This window comes from Carassius auratus, chromosome 38, assembly GCF_003368295.1.
Source record: "Carassius auratus strain Wakin chromosome 38, ASM336829v1, whole genome shotgun sequence".
Lineage (NCBI taxonomy): Eukaryota > Metazoa > Chordata > Actinopteri > Cypriniformes > Cyprinidae > Carassius > Carassius auratus.
In genome coordinates, this window is record NC_039280.1 from 3,044,742 (window position 1) to 3,058,142 (window position 13,401).

General features: G+C 33.8%; 1 long non-coding RNA gene across 1 annotated transcript; it reads left to right on the forward strand.

Moving 5' to 3' along the window:
* The first annotated feature begins 8,904 nt into the window (after window positions 1-8,904).
* LOC113057502 (uncharacterized) lies at window positions 8,905-12,999 on the forward strand. Its single transcript, XR_003277832.1, has 3 exons — window positions 8,905-8,966; window positions 10,078-10,215; window positions 12,202-12,999. It is a non-coding gene; the product is annotated as an uncharacterized LOC113057502 (long non-coding RNA).
* Window positions 13,000-13,401: the final 402 nt, after the last annotated feature.

Below are 13,401 nucleotides of genomic sequence, written 5' to 3' on the forward strand. Positions count from 1 at the left end.
AAAAGTATGTGAATACCCCTTCTAATGAACGGTTTAGAATATCCCAGTAATCCAGATCATAAATCTTTATGCTACACTGTGCAATGACGTTGTGGGCTTTCAAATTTGTAGAAACCGTTTAGAAAAGAGTATTTTCTGCACGCTTAGAAAAAAAAGATAAAAAAGCTTAAGGTACATTTTTCTACCCTATTTACCCCTAAATGGCAATGGAGTCTGATTCACTGTCCCAATATTCATCACAGAATGTGTTCAGCATAAGAATGGAAAATGTGATGTTTAAGTTCAGTTTAAGTTCATCACGCAGTCACACACACACATGCACTTTCCTCAAGTTCAAGTTCGCTCTGCATTAATATTTAAACATTCAACCTGTTGCTAAACAGTCTCTCGCCAGCCATAGTTTGATAGTTAATCATTCAGCAGCATGTTAGTAAGAGAGATTCAATGATCCATTATTATCTTGACACACTGAACAAAGAGACTACAGTTCAACAGAGATTAAGATTAAGATAAAATTGTAATTCAAATATGCACAAATATTAAGTACAGCCACAGTAAGTTGCAGATAAAAAAGTAAGAATATAAATTGTAGGCTATAGTAAATGTGCAAAACGAGGAGAACTACATTTTCAATCAATTCGTTTATTCAGTAAGGATGCATTAAATTGATCAAAAGTAGCTATAAAAATCATGATAAATCAAGCTAGTAGCATGCTAAGACATATTAAAACAAGTTAACATGTTAATTCATGCTAGCAACATTGTGTTAGAGATGCTAAGAGATGTTAGCAATATGTAACAACATTTTATTTCATGCTAGCTATGCGTAAATAATGCTAACAATGTGCTAAAACATGCTAAGACATGTTAGCAATATGTTAAAATGTGTTAATAACATTTTAATTCATACTAGCAATGTGTCAAACATGTCAACAATGCATTAAAACATGCTAAGACACGTTAGCAATATGTAACAACATGTTATTTCATGTCAGCTATGCGCTAATAATGCGAACACTGTGCTAAAACCATGCTAAGACATGTCAGCAATATGTTAAAATGTGTTAAATAGCATGTTAATTCAAGCTAGCAATGTGTCAATCATGTCAACAATACGTTAAAACATTCTAAGACACATTAGCAATATGTAACAACATGTTAATTCAATGCTAACAATGCACTAATAATGCTAACAATGTGCTAAAACATGTTAGCAAATAACTTATCATGCTAAAACTTGTTAAAACATTATAATCATGAAAACAGGTTAGCAACATGTTAAAACATGCACATTTAATCATGCTAGCAATATGTTAATTCATGCCAGCAATTTGCTTAATCATACTAACTACATACTAACATTATGTTAGCAACATGTTAGTGACTTGAATGTTAAACATGTTTAACATGTTAAAATTATTAAGTTAAATATTCAAGGTTCAAGCTTTTCAAAGTTATTTCAAACTTTCAAACAAGGTCAAGCCAACATCACCATTTGTTTACAAACTTTACTCATCAAATTTTAAGTTGTAATAATATTTCCCAGTTTTACTGATTTTAATGCATTTCTGATCAAATAAATGCAGACTTGGTGTAAAATATGATATACCTACTCCAACTTTTGAACTGAATTGTGTAGTGATGTATTTAATATTCACAAAGTGGTCAAGATATGAACACATCAAACAATTTTTTTTCTCTAGATTATGACATGCATTGTATGCTGACGTCTGAACTTGTCACTGCAGGATCAGTTCAGTCTTAACCTCACATACTGTATCTAAACCTTTGCAGAACTTGCTCAACAGAGTGGTGAATAATTCTTGCGTTGCTTATAACAGTGCTGACTGATCTTGCATTGCTTATAATAGCCTTGTATATATAGCTTATAATAGCCAAAAGATGTGTTGCATGAACATTTTCTGCAGAACCGAGCATTCAACTTGCAGCAAAAATAGGCTCCACTGTAGAAGTCTGCCTGCAGTGCTGCTTTTGCTACGCTGTGCCGCGCTGCTGTAGTCTGGTAGCACCAGCACCATCACTTACTGCCACAGATGTGAGATACTGTGAAGGGGATTTCCTCTGTCAGTAAACACGTCCCACTCACTCTCTTTTTGAGTGACTATGTGTGTTTTCACCTTGATGATTTGCATCACTCAATTTGTCTGTCATTCATCCTCCCTCTTTCTTTTTCTCTAGCTGAGGGTGTACATGCATGATTTGACTCAGTCTTAGTGTGCACACTAAAATGGCAGTGGGGAAGTTTCTTGAGTTGTGCATGTTGGTTGCGAGCCTGCACTTACTGTGGGTGAGCACTCTGTGTGTGTGTGTGTGTGTGTGTGTGTGAGGGAGAAAGAAAGAGGGCTATGAGGAAGTGACACATAGAGACGCTCTAAAATAACATGCTCATGTGGTGCCCATAAGTTTCAGCTTTTGTGCCATGACTGACACAGGCAAGTCTGAAATGAGCAAATTTATTATGTATAAAATACATATATTATGTATTTATAGTATGTATAAAATTCCATATACACCACACATACTTGTGCAGTCACCTCAGAAAGGCAGAGCTTTTAAAAACTGGCATAATATGAGTCATTCTCGTGTCTGTTTGATCATATGTGATGTGCAACACAATATCTGATCCATTTTTTATTTTTAACTTGCAGCCTTTTGTACTGTTTTTGGGAAACGGGTTGTTTAACACAAAATAATATTGTAGAGGACTTCGTTTTACACATTGGGAATCGGTTGCATTGTGAAAAGTAGACAATTATATATATGATATATAAAATGCAGTCAAGTGAGGTTGAAATACGTTGTCTTAGAGGTGAGACAGGTTAAATACTACCATAATTTTGGGTTTATTTATTATTATTTTTATTTAATTTTAAAAAGAAATTATTACTTTTATTCATCAAGGATACATTAGATTGATCAAAAGTGGCAGTAGGGTAATGATTCAGCTTTGTCACACACACATACACACACACACGCGCACATATATATATATATATATATATATATATATATATATATATATATATATATATATATATATATATATATATATATGTAATCTATTAAATTCAGCATTGGTGAGCATAAGAGGCTCATTTAAGAACATTTTAGAAACCTCACTGTCGTCAAAGCTTTGAATGGTAGTAATGGTAATGAAGTATTTTAATAAAGGATTATAAATACATGATAACATGCACTTGTGTAATGTTCACAATGCAACCTCAAATATTAAGATTGTACACTCAGTTTTGATTTCATGTTGAATATAAGTTACTTCATGGTTTCTACTCTTTATTTAGCTGCAATGGAATGGCAAAAGTGTGTATCACAGAGTGACATCATACAAAAATCTAAATGCAACATACGCTGTACTAGGACACACACACACTAACACATGCATAGATTTGGGAACAGCAGGATTAGGACACTTGGGTGGTTGTTTTCTTTTTTAGAGGCACAGTTAGTCTCATGACCAATCAGATCGCTCGATTCCTCCACTGTTTGTATTGTGTCCTCTATGACATCACCAGGGCCATTCGCATACCTGTGCTGTCATTGGCTGGTAATGCAGAATCTGCTGACCAGCTACAGAGATCACAGCCAGTGACATCATCAGCTGGAGCTCAACCAATAATAGTGACACTTACAAAGAAGAGAAAACATCCTACTCAATACCACTAATCTACACACACACACAGGGTTAAAGTATTAGATACACCACCCACCCAAAAATGAATTTGGAGAGTGATAGAAGAGGTTAGAGAGGTCATTTGATGCCAGGGTTTGTTTTATTAGTTCTGTTCTCTCTTAAAACATTGATGAAAGTAAATGTCAATTCCTCATTTTAATCTCTGCTTTAGAGACAGATTAAACTGTTTCTAAATTACTGTCTGTGTTCCAGATGGACTCCTCTGACAGTTCAGCTTCCCCTTTCTTTCCTTGCAGTATCACATTGTCTTTCTGTCTGTCTGGATAGTTCTTCTTTCTGTACAGGCAAATATGCTCAAGTTTATCTATATGAATAGTTTTATTCAGCATGGATCCATTAAATTGTTGTTGCTTTCTATTCCAAATAAATTCTGTTCTTTTAAAATTTCAAAGGATCCCAAAAAAAAAAAAATCACTATTCCACAAAAATCTGAGCAGCGATTTAACATATTAGAATGATTTCTGAAGGATCGTGTGACACTGAAGAATGGAGTAATGATGCTGAAAATTCAGCCATGCATCACAGGAATAAATTACATTTTAAAATATATTAAAAATAGAAAACAGTTATTTTAGATTGTAAAAATATTTTACAGTTTTACTGTTTGTACTGTAGGCCTAAATCCAGAAAATCTTATCTAACCCCAAACTTTCGAAAGATATCATCATCATTTAATTCAATATAGTGCAGAGTGCACTTTCACACATTTTTAAATAACATCTGTGGTATTTCTGCTCTAATTATGCATTTTGGTGGGTCACACCATGTGTCACATTTTTTCATATATTACTTTCAAACCACAGTTCAAGACTCCTGCTTTCTGTTCCACTCCATTGTGCTCCGTTGAATACAGGTTCCTTTAAAAACTTAAAATATGTATCAACTGAGTTTTTACAAGATTTAAAAAAAAAACATTTCCCCTGGTTTTCTCGATGATATGCCTCAGCTGAAATAGCCTGCAGCGCTTCAGAGGACACTGAAAAATAACTCAGCAAGACAGGCTCTGTGTGAAATAACCCAGAGCGTCTCCCTGCCAGCAGGCTCATCTCTATCACATCTAAACCAGGGAATGCTTTATATGCTTCATTTAGGGATGCACGATATTGGATTTTGGCCGATATTCGATATGCCGATATTTTCAAAATAATTTTGGCTGATGCCGATACCGATATCGATTTATATACAAATTTTTCGCCTGATATATTTAAACTTTAATTTTACTGAAGAGAAATCCATGTCACTTGGAGAATATCGGTTTGGCTCATCGGCAGAAATATTCATATCGGACGATACCGATGATGGTCATTTTAAGCTTTTATCGGCCGATACCGATGTTGTGCCGATATTATCGTGCATCCCTAGCTTCATTTAATAGTAAAATAGCATGTTGTTTTGTATCTGCGTTGTAAACACTCTCTGTGTTGTACCTGTTTGTGTGGTTGAGTTGAGACAGCGCTGCAGGTGTTTCAGAGCGATCGCTTTCCCACGCTGATACAACACTTGGCTGATACCTTGCGACAGCATGGCCCTGTTACCCTCAGCATGGAATTCATATCAATTAATAATGTTCAGTCATTTTTAAAACATGGACGTGTCATCGTGCAATGCACAAGAAGCTGAAGTTTGAGAGCGGCCTGCGTCAGCCAGGAGGCTTTAGGCCCTAAATGAAATGGGTCTTTGAGCCTTTGCCAAGAAAAGCTGGCATTTTCGTGGTTGCTTTCACTTCTTCTTTCTGTTTTATGCTGATACAGCCACCTCAATAAGTTTTTAAAGGGTTTCACTTTGAACAGCATCTACTTTATCATTTATTATTTTTGCAATAAATGCAATAAACTTAAATGTTATCCACTTATAATAATAATAATAATAAAATACACACACACACACACACACACACACACACACACACACACACACATATATATATATATATATATATATATATATATATATATATATATATATATATATATATATATATATATTATATAACGTGCTATCTAATGCAGTGACATTCATATGATTTGAAGTGTGGTCATTATAATTAGAAATTAATTAAATTCATTAAAATAAATTAAATAAATCCCAGTTGTTTATAGTATTATCCAGTGCAATGACATTCATACATTTTTATTTGGTTGTGTTCAATTTGCAATTGATTAATAAAATAAATATATGCCATTTTAAAAAAATGTATTATATTCATACATTGTAAATGTGGATGTGTTCAATTTACAATTAATGTATTAAATAAATAAGAATAAATTAAATGAATGCCATCTTTTAAAATAGTGTGTTATCTAATTCAATGACATTTATACATTTTAAAGTGTGGTCATGTTTTAAATAAAATAAAATAAAATAAAAGTCATTTTTTCATTTTTTTTTAAATAATGTGTTATCTAATGCATTGATATTCATACAACTGTAAGTGTCCACATACTGTTTGGGATCATTTTACAGTTTTTGCATTCCCTGAACATGATAACATGACAAATGAATGGAGTTGAGTCTGAAACATGGCAGTTGCAGGGGATTGTGGGGTTGTATATTTTATCAGTCAGTGTGTCTGTGGCACTGATAATGTTTTCAGCAGAGAGCAGAGGGAATGATGGAGGAGCTGCAGGAATGCAGGACTGTGCTGGTGGAGCTCTGCTGTGTTTATGTGGCTGTCGATATCAGTGACCATAGAGATAAACGCAGTATAGTTTGTCGACCACAGCCACAACAGGAACTGATGAGAATGCCACACACACACACACACACACACACACACACACACGTACCTGAGCATCTGCCACACTAATGTTGCTTTACAAGCTATTCGTCAATAGTTATACTACACTAAGGATATGAAGGGGGTAATATCTTTAAATATATGACTGTTTTCATTAATTTAAATACAATATTGATACTTTTAATGACCAGTGATGCATTAAATTGATCAAAAGTGACAAAATAAATCATGTTTAAATTACTTAACATTAACATAAAGTTTTCCGCATTAATAAAAAATGTTTCATGTGCAGCAAATCAGCATATTAGAATGTTTTCTAAAGGATCATGTGACTCTGAAGACTGGAGAAATGATGCTGAATATTCAGCTTGGTGTCTCAGTAACAAATTACATTTTAAAAATATATTATACCAGAAAACAGTTATTTGAAAAGTATATAATGTTTCACAATTGGAATTTTGTTTTGTTTAAATAAATGGCCTTTGTGAGTATAAGAGACTTCTTTCAAAAACATATGAAATCTTAACTTTTTAACACTTGTGTGTATCAGTATTTATAATTATTATGAAACATATTACCAGAGCAGAATTTTCTGAATTTGACCTCAGATTGCACTAAGCAACTGGGATTTTTATTAATTTGAGAGAATAAAAATATTTGACTTTTCCCCAAATATCGATACAGATTCTTTCAATATTGAACTTATAAATAAATCAATAATTTAATATTGATAACCTAATGCATCTAAAAACTAGTCATCCTAATTTATAAAATAAAGTTGAAAACAGTAGCAAACTTGGCCAAACTACAAAAAGATTAAATGGCTCAGATTTAATGTTATTCATTCCATGAACCATCCAGATGAATCATTAAATCATTCAGTGAGAAGGAGGAGAGTTTTTGATTATCGTCCCAGTTCACTCATCTGCGTGCACATTAGCATGTGACATGAAAACAGAGATGCAGTATTTTTGTCTCACTAGCATACTGGACTACCATCACATGTCGTTGTACTTTAGGTTAGTCACTTTTTCAACAGGGTGCCTCACTCACACAAGACCTTTAGCAGATTCATTCACCTTGTCACATGTTGTCATAATGTGCCATAAACTGTGACAGATTCATATTCAGAAAGTCTGAACTGAACACACACACATACCAAAGGACACAGATACTTCTGCTTTTTTTTTCCGGATGTGTTTATGCTGAATCCCTGTTCCTTAAAAACACACACTCAAGAGAATTTCAGCCTTCACCAGGCCTTACATGGTTCTCAGTGTGATCCTGAGCTGTGGAGTGTTTTCACTCCATTACGACAAGGACTTTTCCTGAATAGCTGAACTATTGAGGTTCTTTCATTCAGAATCCTCTCCTTATCTGTAATTAAAAACCTTTCATTACTCTAAGTGTTTGCCTTCCCTTTAGTCAATAATGGATCTAGTTATAAATGCGTAAGCAAGTTTCCCATAATGCAATTCTGCTTTATTTGCAAGTGTGACAAATGTTTTCTGAACAGTTTTTATGCAAAACTGTAGAAAAATTCAGTTCAAATGTATTTGTATATCACCTTTCATATATACAGTCTTGTAGAAAAAGCTTTACAGAAAGTGCAAAATATTTAGCATTTTCTGAAGAATGTTTGTAACCAGACCAGACTTCCAAAATATGGGGAAAAAAATACTATGGAAGTCAATGGCTGCCGTCCACAAGGGCATGCACTGTATACTGTGCAGTATTCAGTAAGTATGATATAGTTTCCATTCCAACACAGTCACGGCCGTCTTTTCTCTATCTGTCCCTGTCTGCTGCTCTTTGCATGTTTGTCTTCAGACTTCATGATTGCATCGACTCCCCCCGGCGCTCCTCAAATCCCTCCACACTTTAACAGAAATGCACTGCTGCAGTAAATCACTCAATACACAGCCCAGCTCGCTCTGTGCCAGATCTGTGTGTGTGGATGGAGAATTCTTGATGAGGAGATCCCAGTCCCTCACCGCATGGAAACTAGCTTTACCACTGACGCCATTATTTGGCCATTATTTCAACATGCAGCTTGAGAATTAAACAATCCCAGTTTTTTCTCAGCTTCATGAACGTTTGGATTTAGTAGGTTTTATTTTTTTCCTTGTGTAATAAAAACCTCATAAGAACTGCACAACACCTTTACACCTATTGTTAACGAAATAGTCCTCCTGGAATTAAACTTCTTTCATTTATTCAGCCTCAGGTCATTATAAACTTGTATGACCTTTTTTTATTGTGTAATTTAGAAGATATTCTGAAGAATGCTGGTAACCAAATGTTTTTGGATCCCTTTGACTTCAATTGTATGTTCAATTTGTTTATTTATTTATTTTTACAAACATGCAGCTTTTCACTTCACAAGATGTTGACTGATGGACTGGAGTGCTGTGGATTGTTTGTGGATTATTGTGATGTTTTTATCAGCTGTTTGGACTCTCATTCTGACGGCACCCATTCACTGCAGAGGATCCACTGGTGAGCAAGTGATGTGCAGTAGTGCTACATTTCTCCAAGTCTGTTTGGATGATTTTCAACAAATTCAAATTTTTGATTGAACTTTCCTTTAATACAGATGACAAACCATATTTAAGACTTTCTTTTACCAGTTGTAAATGGAGACTTAATATACAGAAAGACAGTGTACCTGATGTCATTACCTGTTTCTGGATTGAGTTAGTACCAGAGTAAGATTAGGTTCTCGACCGGCCCCAGAAGGCCCCATCTGCCTCCTCCAGATGAAGCACACATCAACAGCTGTTCACCGCTGACTTCTTTAAAGTGCAGAGAGCCAAACCATGCATGCAGCTGTAAACTGCAGCACACTGTCTGAACATCTACATTAATTAAAGATAGTGTGTTTTTAGTTTATTATATATTATTTATATATACTGTAATTCTTCTAATGATTAAACAATTGTTACAAAGTATATTTGTTGATATAAAATTAATGTATATATAAAATATCTGTACACTATATTTTAAATATACATTAATTGCATGACTATATAAAACATTTAATTTACTAAAATATAATTCATATAAAATATTTAGATAAAATATTTATAAATAAATTATACATATAGTTTCTAATACTCGCCACGGCTGCATTATTATTATTTTTATTTATTCATTTTTTTAGCAAAAATGCAGTAAATACAGCAATATTGTGAAATTTCTTACATGAAACGTTAAAACTACTTTCTGTTATGAATATATTTTAAAATATTATTTATTTCTGTGATGCAAAGCAAAATTTTCTGCATCATTAAGAAACATTTATTATTATTATTATTATTGTTGAAAACAGTTATTAAATTTAATTTTATTTTAATTTAATTAAACACATTTTAAGGAAAGATTATAAATGTCTCTACTGTAACTTTTGATTAGTTTAATGCATCCCCATTTCATTCTTTAATTTTTTTTTATTTTTTTTATGGTATAGTGTCTAAAAATGGACAACAGCATATATAAAATGCCGTAATATATAACTAAACAATCTTGTCGCTCATGGTAGATCTGTCTGGAAAAGTTTATATATCACAGTTAAATAATACATTGGCACTAAATCCATTTCTCTTTACAGCAACACTGTGACCTCTAGCAATAAAACTGATGTAAGCATAAATAATATGAAAGCGAGAAAAGGAAAGAGTCTGTCAGGACCCACTCAGGGTTTATTCCTCATCATCCAACACCATCAGAAACACCACAGCAGCTCTGAGTGAGTATCAGTATTATAATGGAGCCATTCTTCTTCCTACAGATCAATAAAGTATTCATCATGTGATACAAGCTAATCACAGCACTACTACAGCCTCCTTTAGCCATAAATAGAGATTGCTACCCACAAATACACAAATTACACACACACGAGACCCTAGAGTTCTCTCTTTTCTTCTTCAGTGTCAAATGGATAGACCCCATGTGGGAAGTATTGGTTCTGTCTCCCACAATGCATCAGTGTTAACCACCTACGGTTAGACAGTAAGTAGCCACCCAAACCTTCCTGTGGAACACTACAGGCTTCCATGTGGTCAATACACCTCTTTAAAGCCCACATCCTCCACTCCTGATGGTCGAGTCAATCAAGCAGATCAAGAGAGATGACAGTTTGAGACAATCTGACAAATGTGGAGGCAGGATCTCCTGAGGGACATAGCTTCATAAAGGATCTATTGTTTTATTTCCGCCTCATTCGTGAACAACACGCTCTGTTCTCTCAGTTTTGTTCATGAAGACAGTTGTTCAGTTCATTCACAGATGAGATGTCTGTCTCATGCAGCGTTACTCATTTAGACTAAAAACACAGACTTGACTGAAAGCACATATTCTTTGAGTAAGGCTGTCCAACCATGAACTGTAATGTTCCTTTTACATGTTACAAAAGACTGTAAAGCAAGAAAAAGGCACCAAGGTAGTCACATTTAGCAGCATTTAGGAGTCTTTACGATAACTCTAATAAACTTTGAAAACCCATTCCTGTCACATAAGAAAAACAAACATGCTTTGGTGAATCATGCAATCAAAAGTCTAAAGTACGAGATTAAAAAAAAAAACATAAAAGAAACCTAATTATGACAAAAACAGTCTTTATTATGACATAAAATGTCCAGCTTTTTCATAATTATGACTTTTAAAGGTTTAAAGTTTGAGACCTGGTCAAAATTATGACAATTCTACGCAATAAAGGTAAAAACTTTGACATAATTTTATCTCATAATTTTGAAATCATCGCATATTTGACTTCATCTCAAATATGACATATAGTTATGCCTTATATCTTATAATGTTGATTTTTTTTTTGCCATAAGTGTGGCTTAATTATATCATAATGATGACTTTAACTCTTAATTTTGACTTGCATCTCATAAATATTACTTAAAGTTCACAGAAAAATAAAATTAGGCTGTGTTTTACTCACCCCTGAGGCATCCTATGTGTATATGACTTTCTACTTTCAGACGAATCCATTCAGAGTTATATTAAAAATCGTCTTTGATCTTTCAAGCTCTATCATTGCAATCAGCGGGAGTTGCATTGCTGACCTCATCATACATCATCTGCCCATAAATGCTTCTGTGTAAAACTGTTGGCGCAAGCTAGATTCAAGTGATTATTAAGTTTTGAATATGGACATTTTTCTTACAAAAACGCATCGATTCGCTACAGAAGGCCTTTGTTTTCCCCCCAGAGCCATGTGAGATACTTTTTTATGGATGGGCGCATTTTATTTCACATCTTTTGGACTGAAGCAATGCAACACCCACTGACTGCAATGATAGAGCTTGAAAGATCAAAGACAGAGTAAAATGCAGCCTAATTTTCATTCTTGGGTGAACTAACCCTTTAAACTCATAAATAATGATAAATAATGATAAAACATTTTATGATTATGAATTAGTTTTATAATTTTATAAACATCACTTTCTCAGAATTTCAACCCTTTATCTCATAAATATATAGTATATGATCATTTTACTTTTCATTTTATAAATACAACAATCCTATGTCATAATAATATGATTTTCTAAATCAATGAATACGAGTTTATATGAATATGAACGAGAAAGTATTAAAATGAATGAAAATAAAACAAACAAAAAATATTTTTTGGTCTTTTCTTTTCAATGAGTGGTAACTACACACTGTCACGGTATAAAAATAGGAAATATATCTCCTAAAATGATTTTTATTTTGTGTTCTACAGGAGGGAAAAATATAAATAACGATATGCAGGTTTGGAATGAGGAACGATGGAATGAAGATTTCTTCGGAATGATAATTTCTGTTAGATACTGCCCCCACACAGACTTTTCTGTTTGCAGAACAGATGGACATGCTGCATATGTAGCGTTCTACAGATAAGGTTCTACATACGTACCTAGTGCTGTCTTCAGAAAGCATCAGGCAGTAGGAAGCTCACAGACAGTTTTGGAGCAGAGCCTGATGTTTTACACTTCTTTCTCATATGCTCTGCTCCTCTTTCCTTTTTTTTTTTTTTTTCTTTTCTTCTTTTCAGCACAAAGTTTGTGTCTGCGAGGCGGCACGCTGCCAGATCTCACAGCTGCCAGAGCGGGAGGGGGTGTTAAACCGCCACACAACTGGAATGCAGTCAACAGTCGGCTCCTCGGGCGTCTGTGACGTCACAATCAGGCATCTGCATCGCTGGTGCAATAAACCTTCACCCTGACCAGTCGTTCACTCTTTTCAGAGTAAACACAGCACACTGCACGTCTCAAGTCACTATATCAATATCCAAAACCCAAGAGCCTTCAAGAGTTCAAAACTCTAGAAATTCTGGCAACTTGCAAAAATAAATGCATGATGGTTTAATGTTGGAATGAAGAAATTGAGATGTAGATATTAGTAAAGCAATGATACCGTTGTAGTATAAAATTAAATAATTTTTATTAAAGACTTAATTTTTTCAATACAGTGCAACATAATTATTACAGTATATTTATTTTGTTTAATATTGATCACAGTGTGTGTGTGTGTGTGTGTTCACAGCTCTGTGTGTGTGCATTTCGGATGGGTTAAGTGCAGAGCACAAATTCTGAGTATGGGTCACCATACTTGGCTGAATGTCACTTCATTAATTATCAAAATGGTCTTTTTTCCCCATTTTAAACATATGAACAAAATTTGCCTTTTATAATTAAAATTTTCTGTCATGGTATTGACTTTTATCTCATAAGTATTATATGTCATAAATTAATAATTTAACAAAGCATTTTTTTCTTAAGTGGCACAGTGCAACACCTCATTCTGAAACCTGGCAAACTGCCAAAAAAAAAAAAAAAGGTTTCATGGTTTAACATTTAAAAATAAATAAATTAAGATGTAAAATTTTTTACATTTATTAACATTACTAAATTATATTATTTTTATTAAATACTCAATTTTT